Source organism: Leucopleurus acutus (assembly GCF_964270905.1).
Source record: "Leucopleurus acutus genome assembly, chromosome: 7".
Lineage (NCBI taxonomy): Eukaryota > Metazoa > Chordata > Mammalia > Artiodactyla > Delphinidae > Leucopleurus > Leucopleurus acutus.
In genome coordinates this window covers 68,219,777-68,236,638 of record NC_139150.1, presented here as the reverse complement: position 1 = coordinate 68,236,638, position 16,862 = coordinate 68,219,777, and the positions used below count along the sequence as shown (strand labels likewise).

The following is a 16,862-nucleotide window of genomic DNA, read 5'->3' as shown; positions in this document are numbered from 1 at the left end:
GGGAAGATCCCACATGCCGCGGAGCGGCTGGGCCCGTGAGCCATGGCCGCTGAGCCTGCGCGTCTGTAGCCTGTGCTCCGCAACGGGAGAGGCCACAACGGTGAGAGGCCCGCGTACCGCAAAAAAAAAAAAATAAATAAAAAAGGAATGAAGTACTGATACATATAACATGAGTGAACCTCAAAAACATTATCCTAAATGAATGAAGCCAGTCACAAAAGATCACATACTATATGATTTCATTTAAATGAAATGTCCAGAATAGGCAAATCTATAGAAACAAAAACTAAATTAGTGGCTGCCTAGGGCTGGGGTGCGAGAGAGGGGGATTGGATAGTGACTACGAATGGACATAAGATTTCCCTCTGGCATGATGAAAATGCTCTAAATTAGATTATGCCAATGGCTGTAAAACTCTGTAAATATTCTAAGAACCACTGAATTGAACCCTTTAAATGGGTGAATTTTATGGTGTATAAATTATATCTCAATTAAGCTGATTTTCAAAAGCAAATTGTCAAGTGATCTAACCACTCCTAAATAAAGACAGAAACTATTAGACTGGGTTATAAAAAAGAAAGACTCAATTCTAAGCCATCTACAGGAAACAAATTTTAAATATAAAGACACAAATGCATTAAAAGTAAAAGAATGACTGACTTTTGACAAAGGAGCAAAGACAATTCAATGGAGAAAAGATAGCCTCAACAAGTAGTAGTGGGAAAATTAGATGCCCATATGCAAAAAAGAGACTGAGACCTTACACTTTCTACAAAAAATAATTCAAAATGAATCATATACCTAAATATAAAATACAATACTATAAAACTTCTAGAAGAAAACACAGGAGAAAAATCTATATGTGATCTTGGGTTTGGCGATGAATTTTTAGATACAACACCAAAAGCACAATCCACGAAAAAAAACCTGACAAGGTAGACTTTACTAAAAACTTCTGCTCTGTTAAAAGACACTGTTAAGAGAATGAAAAGACAAGCCAGAGAAGGTGATAAAATATTTGCAAAAAACATATCTGATAAAGAGCTGGTATCCAAAATACACCAAAAACACACAGAACTAAACAGTAAGAAAACAGACAACCCAATTAAGAAATGGGCAAAAGATCTGAACATATACTTCACCAAAGAATATATACATATGGCTAACATGTATATGAAAAAATGCTCAACATCATTAGTCACTAGAGAAATACAAACTGAAATAATGAGATGGCAATACAGACTTATTAGAATGGCTAAAAAATTTCTTAAACTGACAATACCAAATGCTGATGAAGATGTGGAACAGAACCTTTCATTCACTGCTAATGGGAATGCAAAATGGAACAGCCACTCTGAAAGACAGTTTGACAGTTTCTTACAAAGCTAAACATAAGCTTACTGTATGATTCAGCAATCACACGCCTAGGTATTTACCCAACTGATTTGAAAATTTATGTCCATACAAAACCTACATACAATCACCAAAAACTGGAAGCAAAGAAAATGTCCTTCAATAGGTGAACAGATAAAACAAAAACAAAAACCTGATACGTTCAGCGATAAATGAGCTATCAAGCCACAAAAAGACTTGGAGGAACCTTAAATGCATATTGCAAAGTGAAAGAAGGCAGTATGAAATGCTAATATGATTCCTTTTACATGACATTCTAGAAAAGGCAAAAACTACAGAAACAGTAAAAAGAGATCAGTGGTTTCCAGGGTTTTGGGGTTTGGCAGAGAGGGCTGAAGAATTGAAGTGTGGAAACTTCTACAGATATAAAACTATTCAATATGATACTGTAATGGTAGATACACGACATTACACATTTGTCAAAATTTACAACACAGAGAGCGAGCTTTAATGTATGCAAAATTATCAAAACCATTGAGGAGGTCATGGGATCCACTGAAGGAATGTGGAGTAGGTCAAGAGAATATAACTACTACAAATGTTTGAAAACAACCTCACTGAAGGGGTCGGGGTGGAGGGGTGGCGAGATGCTGGCCAAAGTAACTTTAGAAATGAGTAGAGTCTTTAAAACTAAAAGCAACAGGACCTGCAAATAGGCACTCTAGCTGATAAAACTGTTTCACACAGGGGTATGAGTTAACAGTTCTGATACTGCTATACATGTATACTGGAACTGAACAATTACATAAATGGATGACAGACGGTGGGAGCCAGGTTTCTCATTGTCGGAGCAGGTATTTACAGATAAGCAAGGGGAGGAGTATCCATGTAGTAATGGATTAAAGTTGGAGCTCACCACGAATTCATATTTAGTTTAATATAAATACAGATGGTGATATATAGGAAGAGTTATAGGTATACAACGGGTTACTATACACAAGTATATTTCCTTGCTCAACCAACTAAGAAGACATAGAAGCAACGACATCCAGTAGCAATCAGCACACCAAGCATGTAGATCTTGCTTTCTAACACCATCCTCCAACAAGAGGAACCAAGGCTCCTTGAAGAAATGACTGATTATAGGACTGGGACAGGAAATACAGGTATCCTTTGCTTTTCAAAAGTTCACTATATGCCACTTCACTTTTACAAAAGACCTACATAAGCACCTATTTTTGCTAATCCAAAACAAATCTGAAAAAAAATTACAGTTTTATGGAAAGAGGTGAAAAGCAAAAATAACATTCAGCATTTGTTTTATTTTTTATTTATTTATTTATTTATTTTGCTGTACACGGGCCTCTCACTGCTGTGGCCTCTCCCATCGCAGAGCACAGGCTCTGGACGCGCAGGCTCAGCGGCCGTGGCTCATGGGCCCAGCCGCTCCGCGGCATGTGGGATCCTCCCGGACCGGGGCACGAACCCATGTCCCCTGCATCGGCAGGCGGACTCCCAACCACTGCGCCACGAGGGAAGCCCTATTTTTTATTTTTTTAACATCTTTATTGGAGTATAATTGCTTTACAATGGTGTGTTAGTTTCTGCTTTATAACAAAGTGAAGCAGCTATACATACACATATATCCCCATACATACAATGGAACATTACTCAGTCAGCATTTGTTTCGCAGCAAGCAGTTATAAAGGCAGTGTGCACCCCAAGCAGAGAGAGGAGAATGGCACCACCAAGCTCCTTCCCCAGGAACTACACTCCGCATCTCAGCATCAAGCTGATATAGCTTTGAACTGTGTAAGCATCTGTGCTTCATCTTGATTTATTGTGTGCATTCGTTAACAAGATGTGTCCTAAAGTAACTGTTTCTTCACTTTACACCATTCTGGCTTAGGAAAGGTTTCATAGGAACACTCTAGTACTTTCATATAGCAGGGGAAACCTTTATACAAAATGAGCCTGCACAGACACAGAAAACAAACTTATGGTTTCCAAAGGGGAAAGGGGGGGTAGGGACAAATTAGGAGTTTGGGATTAACATATACACACTACTATATATAAAACTGATAACCAACAAGGACCTACCGTATAGCACAGGGAACTACACTTAATATTTTTAATAACCTATAAGGGAAAAGAATCTGAAATACATATATACACACACACACACAGACACACACATACACAATCACTGAATCACTTTGCTGTACACCAGAAACTAACACAACATTGTAAATCAACTATAATTCAATTTTTAAAACTTGAGAAAAAAATTTAAAAAACAAAGTGAAAAAAACAATAAAAACAAAAAAACCCAAAATGAGCCTAGAGCATTTTTTCAGTGCCAGAATTAACAAACATGCAAACAAACAAGAACAACAACAAACCCACATTTATGGGTGTATGTCAAAGGAGCATAGGAACCAACTAAAAGAGCTCCCAATAGCCAAGGCTAGAACAATTTGAACAAATAAAGTAGTACTGGATTATAACCCAAAGCATAAAATAAATATCTGTAAGTCCATGCTGATATAAATTAATGATATGAATAAATTAATAAATGAAGGAAAAGAGACAACTCTCCCATGCAAAGGAATTCTAAATAACTTAAGCAGATACTCTGTCCTCAAGGAGTGTGTAATCCCCTACTCCTTAAGTGTGGGATAAGCTTAGTGACTTCTTCCCAAAGAGTACAGAATGGAAAGGGGGAGGAGAGTAACTTTACGGTGAAGAACATGATAAACACGACCTCAGCCAGGTAATCATAACCAACATCAAAATCACAAGTCATGTTGACAGTATATACCCCTGAGATGATGTAACGAAGATGGCACTTTATCTCTGCAATCTTCCTCATAATCTAACCTTAAAAAAAACAAAATTGGAAGAATTCCAATAAAGGGAAATCCTGCAAAATGCCTGACCAGTTCTCCTCTGAAGTGTCATGGTGATCAAGAACAAGGATAATCTAAGAAACTGTTACACCCAAACGTAGTCTATGGAGACACAACAACTAAATGTAACAAAGTGGTATCTGGATGGGATCCTGGAACAGAAAAAGGACATTAGCTAAAAACTATGGAAATCTGAATAAACTATAGACTTTAGTTAATAATAACATATCAATATTGGTTCATTAATTGTAACGAACATACCATACTAATATAAGATGTTAAGAACCTGGGTCTGGGGTATAGAGAACTCTCTGTACTATATTCTCAATTTTTCTGTAAATCTAAAATTGTTCTAAAAAGTAAAGTATTTTTGAAAAGGTACAAGGATGCAAAAATATATGTTATGTACATTTTAATCATAAGAAAGCTAGAGTGGCCATATTAATAACAGGTAGACTTCGGAGCAGGGATAATGAGAAACATTTCATAATAACAATAAAAGTTAAATCATCAAGACATAATCCTAAACATGTACAGATCTAACAAGAGAGCATTATATAAGCAAAAACTGACAAGTTAAAGGAGAAATAAACAGATCCATAATTAAAGAGAATTCAACACTCCTCATTCAGTAATTCATAAAACAGGTATGCAGAAAATCAGTAAGGATACATAAAATTTGAAGAACACTATCAACTAACTTGACATAATTAGTATTTATAGAACACTCCATCCAACAACAGCAAAAATCCACAATCTCTTCAACTACACACAGAACATTCACCAAGATAAACCATATGCTGGCCCATAAAACAAGCCTGGATAAATTTACAGTAAGTCCCCTATACATACAAACATTCAGGTTTTGAACTTTCAAAGACACGAACGTGTGTTTACATGTCCAATCACGTAAATTATTTCAAGTATCTGGCGTACATTGTCATGTGCCTGCATCCTCTACAAGTGGTTGTGCTTTTGTGTACTTTACTGTACAGTACTGCTGCTGTGCAACATGAGGAGCTTACTAATGAACACCTGATGGAATTGGAGGCCCAGAGACAGGACGAAGAGAGACAAGAGGAAGAAAAAGTAACTGAAGAACTGAAGAGATTGATGATGCAGGAAATGGCAAGGGGATTTTCTTTATTTGAGGAGGCACTGTTAGTTTTTGAGGCATAGGACTCAAACATAGAACAGTACATGAAGGTTGCAGCAGCTGTTCAGAATGCAATCCAGTGCTACCGTGTCATCTATGACAGAAAAAAAGAGCTACTACCCAGACATCACTGGAACGTTTTCTCAAGAGGGTAGATAGAACTGAATCCAGCAAGGAACCAGAACCTGTGCCATCAACTTCAGGCATGAATGAAATTGCAGCCTGCCCTCCATCCCCTATTGCTGACGATCCTTCAGCTCTACCATCTCCCACCTCCTCTCACTCCTCCAGTCAGTAACTCTTCTTGCCTGTTCACTTGGTGCCAACCCCTGTAAGCCAGCTGTTGTACTGTACACTGTACTTTTCAAGGTACTGTACTGTAAGATTAAAAATGTTTTCTTTATTTATTGTGTTTGTTTTTTATGTATTATTTGTGTGAAAAGTATTATAAGCCTATTATAGTACAGTACTATATAGCTGATTGTGTTAGTTGGGTGCCTAGGCTAACTTTGTTTGACTTACAAACAAACTAGACTTGTGAACGTGCTCTCGGAACAGAACTCATTTGTATGCAGGGGACTTACTATAAAAGACTATAAAACATACAGAATATGGAATGAAATTTGGAATAACAGAAAGATATCTTATAAAGTTTCCCTGATATTTCAAAACTAAACAACACTCTTCTAAATAATCCATTAATCAGAAAAGAAACTGTAGGGCTTCCCTGCTGGTGCAGTGGTTGAAACTCTGCCTCCCGATGCAGGGGACACAGGTTCGTGCCCCAGTCCAGGAAGATCCCACATGCCGCAGAGTGGCTGGGCCCGTGAGCCATGGCCGCTGAGCCTGTGCGTCCGGAGCCTGTGCTCCGCAACAGGAGAGGCCACAACAGTGAGAGGCCCACGTACCGCAAAAAATTAAAAAAAAAAAAAAATGTAAGAGAAATCAGAAAATATTTTGAACTAAATGAAAATAACAGAAATCAATTTGTGAGATGCAGCTAAAGCAATGTTTAGAAGGGTATTCTTCTAAATTTATTATTTTATTACTTATATTAGAAAAGAGGAAAGCTTTTCAATCAGTAATCTAAGTGTCCACCTTGAGATGTTAGAAAAAGAAAAGCAAATTAAACCAAGAGTAAGTAGAGGAAAAAAATTAAAAGAAGAGAAATCAGTAAAATTGAAAATGGACAAGCAATAGAAATCCATGAGTCTAAATCAAGAAAAAAAACAGGAAGCAGAAATTACCAATGAGTAATGAAAGAAAGTACATCATTACAAATCCTTTAGACATTTAAAAAATAACAAGGAAATATTATAAACACTTTCATTCCATTTTCAACGTAGATGAAATGGACATTTTTTTAAGACACAAATTTCCAAAACTGACATAAGAAGAAACAGAAAATCCAAACAGTCTTATATATATGAATTGCCAATAACCACCAAAAGTAGGAAGAGGCAATGAAGGACTCTTTCCTGAGCCTTCAGAGTGGGCACCTTGATTTTAGACTTACAGTTTCCAGAACTGTGAGAGAATAAATTTGTTAATTAAACCACATGATTTGTGGTTATTTGTTATGGCTACCCTAGAGAAACTACAACACATGTTAATATTTTGGACGTAGTAGAATAAAAAATGTATTAAAGGTATGAAATTTAATTTTTGTTACTTCTTAGTGTGGAGCTACTAGAAAACTTAAAATTACACATGTAGCTTACATTATTTCTAGTGAAGACCACTAATCTAGCTAGTGCAATAAGGCAAGAAAAAACTAAAGGAATACTGATTGGAAATGAAGAAGCAAAATTTGGCTTTTTCTGTAGACATGATGATTATGTATTAAGAAAATCCTAAAGAATCCACATAAAAGCTACCAGAACTGAAAAGTGAATGCAGTAAGATAGAATACAAGGTCAACTTTGTATTGCATTTTTATATACTATCAAGAAACAATTTTGAAAAAGAAAATTTAAAATACAGTATCACTGGGCTTCCCTGGTGGCGCAGTGCTTGAGAGTCCACCTGCCGACGCAGGGGACGCGAGTTCGTGCCCCGGTCCGTGAAGATCCCACATGCCGCGGAGCGGCTGGGCCCGTGAGCCATGGCCGCTGAGCCTACGCGTCTGGAGCCTGTGCTCCGCAACAGGAGAGGCCATAACAGTTAGAAGCCCGCGTACCGCAAAAAAAAAAAAAAAGTATCATTGACAATAGTTAGCATCAAAAAACATGAAATACTTGGGGAATCAACTGAACAAAATGTGAGCAATACCTATAAAATGAAAATTACAAAACACTTCAAAAAAACCCTAAAGATATTTAAATAAAGAAAAGATATGCCGGGTTTCCCTGGTGGTGCAGTGGTTGAGAGTCCACCTGCCGAGGTGGGGGACACGGGTTCGTGCCCCAGTCCGGGAAGATCCCACATGCTGCGGAGCGGCTGGGCCCGTGAGCCATGGCCGCTGAGCCTGCGTGTCCGGAGCCTGTGCTCCGCAGCGGGAGAGGCCACAACAGTGAGAGGCCCGCGTACCGCAAAAAAAAAGAGATATGCCATGTTAAAGTATGAGAAGACTCACTATTATTAAAATGTCAATTCTCCCTTTCAGGCTTATTGTAGAAACTGACACTCTTATTCTACAATTTATAAGAAAATACTAAGGATATAAAATAACCAAAACAATTTTGATAAAAACACAATGGTAAAGGAAAAACACTACCTGATTGCAAGGCTTGCTATAAAGAAACAGTAATAAAGACAATACAGTATTGGTATAAAGACAGACATTTAGACCAACAGAACAGAGAGAGACCAGAAACCAACCCACGGTTAATAAATAAATAAATTAATTAATTAAAAGGAATCACATCTCACATAACCTCCAACCCAGTAAGGGGGACTAATATGAAGAAAGGAAGAGACAGAGGGAGGGAAGGAAGGGAAGGAAGAAAAATTAAACTCTACAGAATAAAATAACAAGATGCTATGATAACACCTGATCTCGCTAACTAGACAGTGTGATCAGGAAAGACCTCTCAGAAAAGTAACAGGTAAATGGAAGAGTACATGTAAAGGCTCTAAGGGAAGGAATCTAAAAGTAGGCCAGTGTGACAGGTGCACAGTAGGCAAGGAGAAAATAAGACTACAGAGATAGGGCTTTTCAACCAGAGGAAAATGTCTGTATAGTTCTCTATTCTATCAACTTTTTTCCATCCCTACCACTGCTGTTCTCAATTCTCATCTAGATGCCTACAAGACCTCCTAGCTGATGAACCTGCAGCCTCACTCAAGCTGGTCTCCCAAATCCATCCTTCACAACTGAGCCAAAGATATTTAACAGCTTAAAATTATTAAATGGCTCCCTGTTCCCTGCAATGTATAGTCTTAATTTCCTTTCTGACTTTTAAGATCCTTCATGACACAGCCCCTACTTACCCCTCCAGCTTATGCCCCACTTCCCTCCAAAACTAGCTGTGGCCCCACACTAAGTTACTTGCATCTTAATAAAACCCACCACATGCTTTCATTACTTTGTGCCTTTTCACATCTTTGAGTTTTAAATCAAATGTCTCCTCTGTAAAGCACCTCTAATACACACCAAACACACTTAGGTATTTCTCTCTGCTCCTATAGCATCATTTGCTCTATTCTAGATTTGTCATGATGTGGTAGTTATGATGCTTACCTACAAGACTATGATGTTTATCCTACTAGACTTTAATATACAGACTGTATGTTATTCATCTTTTTATCCCTAGCAGATAGCACAGTACCTATTTAACAAAGACTTTTTTGCATAATTAAAAAATAGAGACTCCTAACATTTATGCTTTTAGGATCTAAGCATCCCTAAAGTAAGCATACACAATGACAAACTAGATTCAAGGAATCCTTTAAAATATTTCAAAGATTTAAAAAATCCTATAAAATGACTCTTCCATAAGTCAAATAATTAAAAATCTAGATTTTTAAATATTAAATTTGGTTGAAATGCGGTCCTCTTAGAAATATTTATGCCCCACAATATTACCATAAGAATTAAAAATTTTAGGGACTTCCCTGGTGTTCCAGTGGTTAAGACTCTGTGCTTCCAATGCAGGGGCTGCGGGTTCAATCCTGGTCAGGGAACTAAGATAGGTCGTGGCAAAAAAACTAAATATTATATATATATATGAATATTACTTATTATATTGAAAAATAAAATTAATAGAATTATTACAGAAACTTGTAGCAAGTAAGAGAAAATTACAAATTTATATTTTAATCCCTATTCAGTGAATTCAAGTCACAAATGCACATCTACAGTTTTCACCTTGCTTTCAGTTCTCAATCAAATACCATATTGTAGGAGCCCTCATGATCCACTGCAAAGGAAGTAGTTCAAAGAATGTTTACATTTTCAAAAGTTTAATTTGGCTTGGACCATCATACTAGCAAAAAGATTTCATTATAGCATTATTTTAAGATTGAAAAAGTGGAATTACTAAAATATTAAAAGACAGAATAGAGAACAAACGTATGGACACCAAGAGGGGAAAGTGGGGGGGGGGGGGCGGGTGTGGGATGAATTGGGAAATTGGGATTGACATGTATACATTAATATGTATAAAATAGTTAACTAATAAGAACCTGCTGTATAAAAAATAAATAAAATTCAAAAAAATAAAAGAATAATGGTTAAATAAACTGTGACAGTACAACTCTGGACTACTACAAAATGATAAAATATAGCAATATGTATTACAATATTATGTTTAAAAAGACAATTATATGAACATTAGCCACAGAATTATACGCAAGTATAGACAGGATTAGCATAGTATTATACTAATATACTATAGAGGACTTCCCTGGTGGCGCAGTGGTTAAGAATCCGCCTGCCAATGCAGGGTACGGGTTCGAGCCCTGGTCCGGGAAGATCCCACGTGCCGCCGAGCAACTAAGCCCGTGCACCACAACTACTGAGCCTGTGCTCCAGAGCCCGCGAATCGCAACTACTGAGCCCACGTGCCACAACTACTGAAGCCCGCGCGCCGAGAGCCCGTGCTCCGCAACAAGAGAAGCCACCGCAAGGAGAAGCCTGCACACCACAACGAAGAGCAGCCCCCGCTCGCTGCAACTAGAGACAGCCCACGCGCAGCAACGAAGACCCAACGCAGCCAAAAAAATAATAAAGAAAACCTTACTTAAAAATATATATATATATATTATAGAAGTATAACAGAACTAGACTACAGAAAATTGTAAATGTAAGCAGGGAGAATTCATTTCTTTCTTTTGAATTTCTCTTAATCATGTTGTATTCTTTTCCACTAAAAAGTTAGTTTTCAAATAGCACATGAAGAGAATTGTATTACATTTACTTACTTATATGTAAGTATTATGTACTGACATAAATTTAAACAAAAATTTTAAGTTTAAAAACTACCTAATTTTTTCCCACAAAATACTAAGTTTTAAATTTCAAATAATAAAGTTATCTGATTTTGGAATTTCCTACAATCTGATGCTAAAGACCCACCCTTTTACACCAGCTATACTATGTAAACTCATTCCCCACGTTTTAACACTTTTAGAGTAATCTCCAATTCCCACAAGGCATCCCATCACTGGAAGTCTGTCAAACTGACAACTTTAAAAAGGAGGTACAACTTGTGGTACCAGCACAGAGAAGATAAAATTTTAATTCATGTACTATGAAAGCTTATTTGCCCTTACTAAGTTTCAGCAGATACATTATACTGTAAATACAAATTAAAACAAATGCCATTTGCAAATCAAAAAGACCAAATGAAACAACCTGCCTCTGACTCAGCAGCTTTTTTACTTTACAACCTGTACTTAAGTTGCAAGGATAAGACTGAAACCTAACTTTCAAACTGAGAAGTAAAACCAGTACAAAAGCAATATTTGTCTTGGCAGGAAACTCCAATGAAAATATGAGATGTTTTGGTCTCAACTTGAGATATAGAAAAGCAAAGGTGCCTCCTTGGGTTATTATTTATCATGCAAAATCCCTGTCTATAGCTACAAATTAGCTTTTATTGCAGATACTTAACATGTTTCTTTATAGGCAGCGCCTCAGCCAAATAACCTTCCAAATCTGGCACCATGAACTGTTACAGCTTACACACCACTGCAGTTCCTTGTAATTTAAAACATTTGCGTTTTAAGAACAGTCTCCACACACCAACTCTACTGCCAATTTCTCCAGCTGAAAGCTCGAGTTTATACTACAAAATACTATATTTACTCTCAACGACAGAATGCGCTCATTTACAAATTACACAAGAGTAAATGACTCCAATACACAACTTAAAAATGTCTAACATCATACCTTTTCCATTATCCAAATTAACAAGTCTAAACAGCAGTACACTAAGTGAGGTACTATGACCAAAGTCAACTGCCATATCATCAGTTCAGTAAAATCAGTAATACACAAGACAGACCCCTAATCCCAATCAACTATTTAGCAAAATGGCCACAGGGGATACCAATGAGGGGAAAGTGTGGATTGAGTTTGCCATTACTAGAAAAACGAGTCAAAGCAAGTCTGTACGAGAGGCAGATTAACCTCATGAATACAAATCTAAGTTCATTTCTGAGTTCCAGTCTCACACCAAGAAGGCAGTTTATCAAATTTTTAACAGTAACACAAAGAACAGGGCAAAAAATAAAATAGAGAACTTTTTTTTTTCATGGTAACGTTGATAAAGAACAGGTATCCTTCAATGCTCAGAAATGAAGTTTTCCTTTTACAACCAGTTTTTCTCTTATCACGTGTACACAGAAAATCCTACAGTTCTCTGCATTTCAGATAGCTTAATACACACGATCACCTCAAATCAAATATTTATTGAAAACTTACCTCCTTAGCACAAACATTCTCTCCTTACTACATCCTTCGCCTTCTAAACTGAGACCGGAAGGGAAAACCTACTCCTATGGTAAATTAGAGTCTAGGGAGAACATCTTAACACGAGTTTGCACACAATTAAGCAGGTTCAGTAAATCAATTACCCAGACTACAATGCTTGACAATTTCTCTGAAGCAAAAACACACAGACAGCTTAGAGTTCATTACTGGAGATGACTCTTTCCCTCGTATTTACACAAGTAACTTCGGTAACTGCCCTAAATTTTCCCGTGTGAAACTAACAGTTAATAGGAAGGAGGGGGAGTACTATTTAAAAACTGGGTCATTTCCTATGTATTCTGATGAAGTACGATCTTCGAGAAGGAAAAGGTCTATGAAGCAGAAAAAGAAAAGGAGGGGGGAACAGATGACAGCATCCTCAATGCAGAAAAGTTACAGCTCTTTACTGGAGTCAGCAATAGGGGCTCATTAGTTGGTTTTTTGGTTTAGTCACTCGGAGTTGAATGAAACCTGCCTTCCTAAAAGTCATCGCCAACAAAGAAGCCCTGAGGATCCGCCACGGCAAGGCGGAGGAGGAAATGTCCTCAATTCACCTGAGACACCTGCCCAGGTCCCCAGTTCTCTCCCCGCCCTGGCTCCCAAGCCCTCGGGTACCCCGGTCCACGCCCCTTGCCCCCCACCCAGGCGGCAGTCTCCTCGGCGGTCGCGAAGGCCCAGACCCCTCGCGCTTCCTTCCACCGCAGTGGCTCTCCGCAGCCGGGGCGGCGGCACGGGGAGGCCCTTCCCGAGCGGCCTCTCCCCCATCACACCCTGCAGGCTCCGGGGACTCCCCGCCCCCGGAAACCGCAGACAAACTAGGCCGAGAATGCCAGTCCAGGCCACTCTACGCCTTCTCGGCGACCCCTGCACGCCGGCCCTCGGAACCCAGCCCTCCGAGCTGCTACCTGCCCAGCGCCCACCCGGCCCGGGAGCGCGGGTCTAGATGACGGGCGGCGCAGGGTTCCTCCGCGAAAGGCCCTCCGCCGCAGACTCACCTGCCGCCCGCTCCTCCTTCAGCGCCACCCGGGCACAGCCCCTTCCTGGGGCATGAAAGCGCCGGCTTCGGGCCTGGGCGCCCTCGACAGGGAAGGGCCGGGGATTTGCTCTGGCGGCCGCCGCCGCCACTGCCGCCACCACCGCCGCTCTGCGCCTGCGCCGCCTCCCGGGCTGGGTCTCGAGGGGCGCCGCTTGCAACGAGGGGTAACAGCCGGGAGCGCGAGCTCGCGCCGGCGCCTCGGCTCACCCGAGGCCGGTAGTGCGGGCGGCGGGTTGCCTAGGAGCTGCGTGCTGCACTGCTGCCCCGACAGCTGACGGCCATGTTTCTGTTCCCTTTTTCTTTTTTTCTCCCTCTCCTTCCGCCCCTTTCCACAGAACAGCACTTTCCTTCCCCCCTCCCGCTCCCTTTCCTACTGCGGGGGCGGTGGAAAAAGGCGTGGGGGAGGGGTGGGGAAGGGAGGACGCGGGGGCGGGACAGCGCTCGAGCCCCGCCCCCGGGGAGGGCCGAGGCTGCACGGCCACTGCTCCCCTCCCCCACGCACCCCGCCGCGACACCCATAGGGCGCGGGGGTGCCAGTGCCGACAGCCCGTGAGCCCCGCCTCCGCGTGCGCGCGGCGGGTCCCGAGCAGAAACAGAGCCACGGAGAAAGGACTCAAGGTACTTCTTTGCACCCCTTTCTGCGGCTCTCAGACTCGCCTGTGGTGCGGCTTTATTGCCTTGGCCTCAAGCAGGTGGCGGCTGATCTTTTCCGGTTTTTCAAAGGCGAGGAAAGGGACTCCGAGTCCCTCAAAGTCACTGAGGACAGTGCTGAGAGAGATGCAGGTCTCTGGATGAGAAGTTTCCTTCCCAGGATGGGAGTTGGAATTCCCACGTATGACAGGGGGCCTCTCAGGCAGTAGAGAGACCCGCCGACTGGGGCTTGCCTAAGTCCTTCCTGGCTGCAGCGGCCCTTCAGAGTCCTTGACCGCGCTCGGTGTCGCTACCTCGGCAGAGATTTGGGGATGGGAACTCGGTACTTGGAAATTTCCCGTTTAAATAATCAGTCCTCTCAGGCCTCCTAAATAACTGTAGCCTCCTTATCCACACGGCTGTATGCATGGTCCGTTCCCTTAATGCAAACTTTATGAGATATTGTTAAGTACGTTTTGAAATAATTATATATATGTAATTATATATACATGGAAAAATAACAACTAGTTATTCAGGAAGAAGCAAATGGTTTGAAACAAATTAGGAGAACTCTTTTACCTCCTGGCAAAAAAAACTGGCGAGTGACTTCACAGATTCCATGGCAGGTCAGAATTAGAATTGGCAAGATTTGTGCACTAACGATGAGTATTCATATACATAATGATCATTTTCCTGAGAATTACTCTCTCCTTATTAAATCTGTATTTTTGCTGAAAAGTATGAGATTAAACCTCGGTCATGAGGGTCCTGTTGTCAACTTACTTCCAAAGTTTATTGCATATATGGATAGTTTAAATTTTGTAGCCAATAGCAGAAACTATTTCCCTGACCACGTTAGCAGTAAGAATTGATTCAGTAGAAAGAAACAGCAATAAAAAATGTCTTATTCAATAATAGTTTGGAGTCATTCTGAGCCTAGTGGAAACCAGTCTTTGACAGTGACCATCTGGACCGAAGTTTATAAAGGAACTAATACTTCAGAATTCAGCTTGTTGACTTCTTGTCCTTCCTTTCTCAAGGGCAAATTAATTAATAGTTTAAAATCATTTACAAGATTTTGTAATGGGTACATTTTATTAACAGTCATAGATTGAGGGGTTTTTCCCTCTTTTCACAGTTTTTTGCACCCACAGAAATGAAAAATGGAAGAAACCAGTATATCTCTTCCATTTGATTGAGAAATTTTTCTCAATTTGCAGTGTAGGATTTAAGGATCTCTTTAATTTTTTTTTCACTATTTTAATTGTCCTATAGATTTACCATACATTTCCATTGCCATATTCTACCCAAAATTTCATAGAATGAACTTGTATGTTTGGGGTCTATTTTTTTGTCTAAGGTAGCTATTAAGTCTGAAAGTCCTTGAGTCAGCAGCAGCCTTTTCAACTGCACTCTTATGGACCCAGGGCTAAAATAAGTTCCTCTTAATTTTTAACACATATTTACTGTCTAAAAAGTGGGAAGGGAGCTGGAGAGCCCAACATAGCATAACATATAGCATAATTGTTTTCGTGATGGTATCACAGTTTCCATTGAGTCTGTATAGATACAAGAATGCATAAAAGAATCAGCCCACTGAAGAGGGGCATACAGACGTCAGATTGGACATGGTCAATTTCTGCAGACTTCTGCAGATCAGCAGTGCAAAGGAGTTGAATGGAAACGTTGAAATTTTTCTTAATATAAGCAAGATGTTTTAGGCAGACATCTTCAGTGCTGCAGCAGCCACGTTATTTTCATCTTCCTAGTTGTTGTCTTCAAAAACTCCTAAACATTGCTTTTCATAGAAATATTCAAAGACCTTTATACTACTATGCTTTTTTTGTTATGCTCACTGGTTTTATTTTTTAGGTTCCACATATAAGTGATAACATATAGCATTTGTTACCATTATCTATTGTCAGATTTCTCTGACTTAATTCACTAAGCATAATACCCTCTAAGTCCATCCACGTTCCTGCAAATGGCAAAATTTCATTCTTTTTTATGGCTGAGTAGTATTCCACTGTGTGTGTGTGTGTGTGTGTGTGTGTGTGTGTGTGTGTATCACGCCTTTATCCATTCATCTGTTGATGGCCACTTAGGTTGCTTCCATATCCTGGCAATTGTACATAGTGCTGCTTTGAACATTGGGGTGCATGTATCTTTTGAATTAGTGTTTTTGTTTCCTTCAGATATATAACCAGTAGTGGGATTGCTGGATCATATGGTAATCCCACTTTTAGTTTGTTGAGGAACCTCCATACTGTTTTCCACAGTGGCTGCACCAATTTACATTCTCATGAACAGCCCTGTGATAGCTTATGTGTATTCACATGTCACATTTTCTTCCAAATCCCCAATACCTAGCAGAGTATCAAGTACATGATAGGCTCTCAAAAAGTACTTGATGAATGACTGAAATAAATCAGACCATGGTTCCCTCACTTTCTTCTACTCTGTCCTTAGGCAGTTTACTTAATTTTACTCATCTTTAAAGTGTGTGGAATGATGTTCATAAATAAGCTCATTTATTAATTTATAATAAGCTATAATTATCAAAGAGACCAGTTCAGTAATCAATACTTAGCCTATGTGATAGATGGCCTCTCATTCATTATAGCTTACCCTGGTAATGATCCCTGCCTCCTGGTTTATGCCCTTGCGTAATCCCCTTCTACTGACTGTGGGGTGGTCTTACTGACTGGCTTTAACACGCAGAATACATCAGAAGCACTGAGATGTCTCTAACAAGATGAGGTTATAAAAAAGACTTGGGCTTCAGTCTTGGATTCTCTCTCTCACCTTCTTGGGTTGCTCACTCTGGGGGAAGCCAGCTAGCACGTCATCAGGCAGCCTTGT

General features: G+C 39.9%; 1 protein-coding gene across 2 annotated transcripts in view; it reads right to left on the bottom strand.

Moving 5' to 3' along the window:
* DENND4C (DENN domain containing 4C) overlaps positions 1-13,567 on the bottom strand; it is a 128,636-nt gene extending 115,069 nt beyond the window's left edge. Inside the window, exon 1 of one of the 2 annotated variants that reach the window (XM_082843594.1) lies at positions 13,330-13,567. The gene's annotated coding sequence lies outside the window, so the exon portion shown is untranslated. The remainder of the gene's footprint in view (positions 1-13,329) is intronic. The other variant, XM_082843593.1, reaches the window with a different exon arrangement.
* Positions 13,568-16,862: the final 3,295 nt, after the last annotated feature.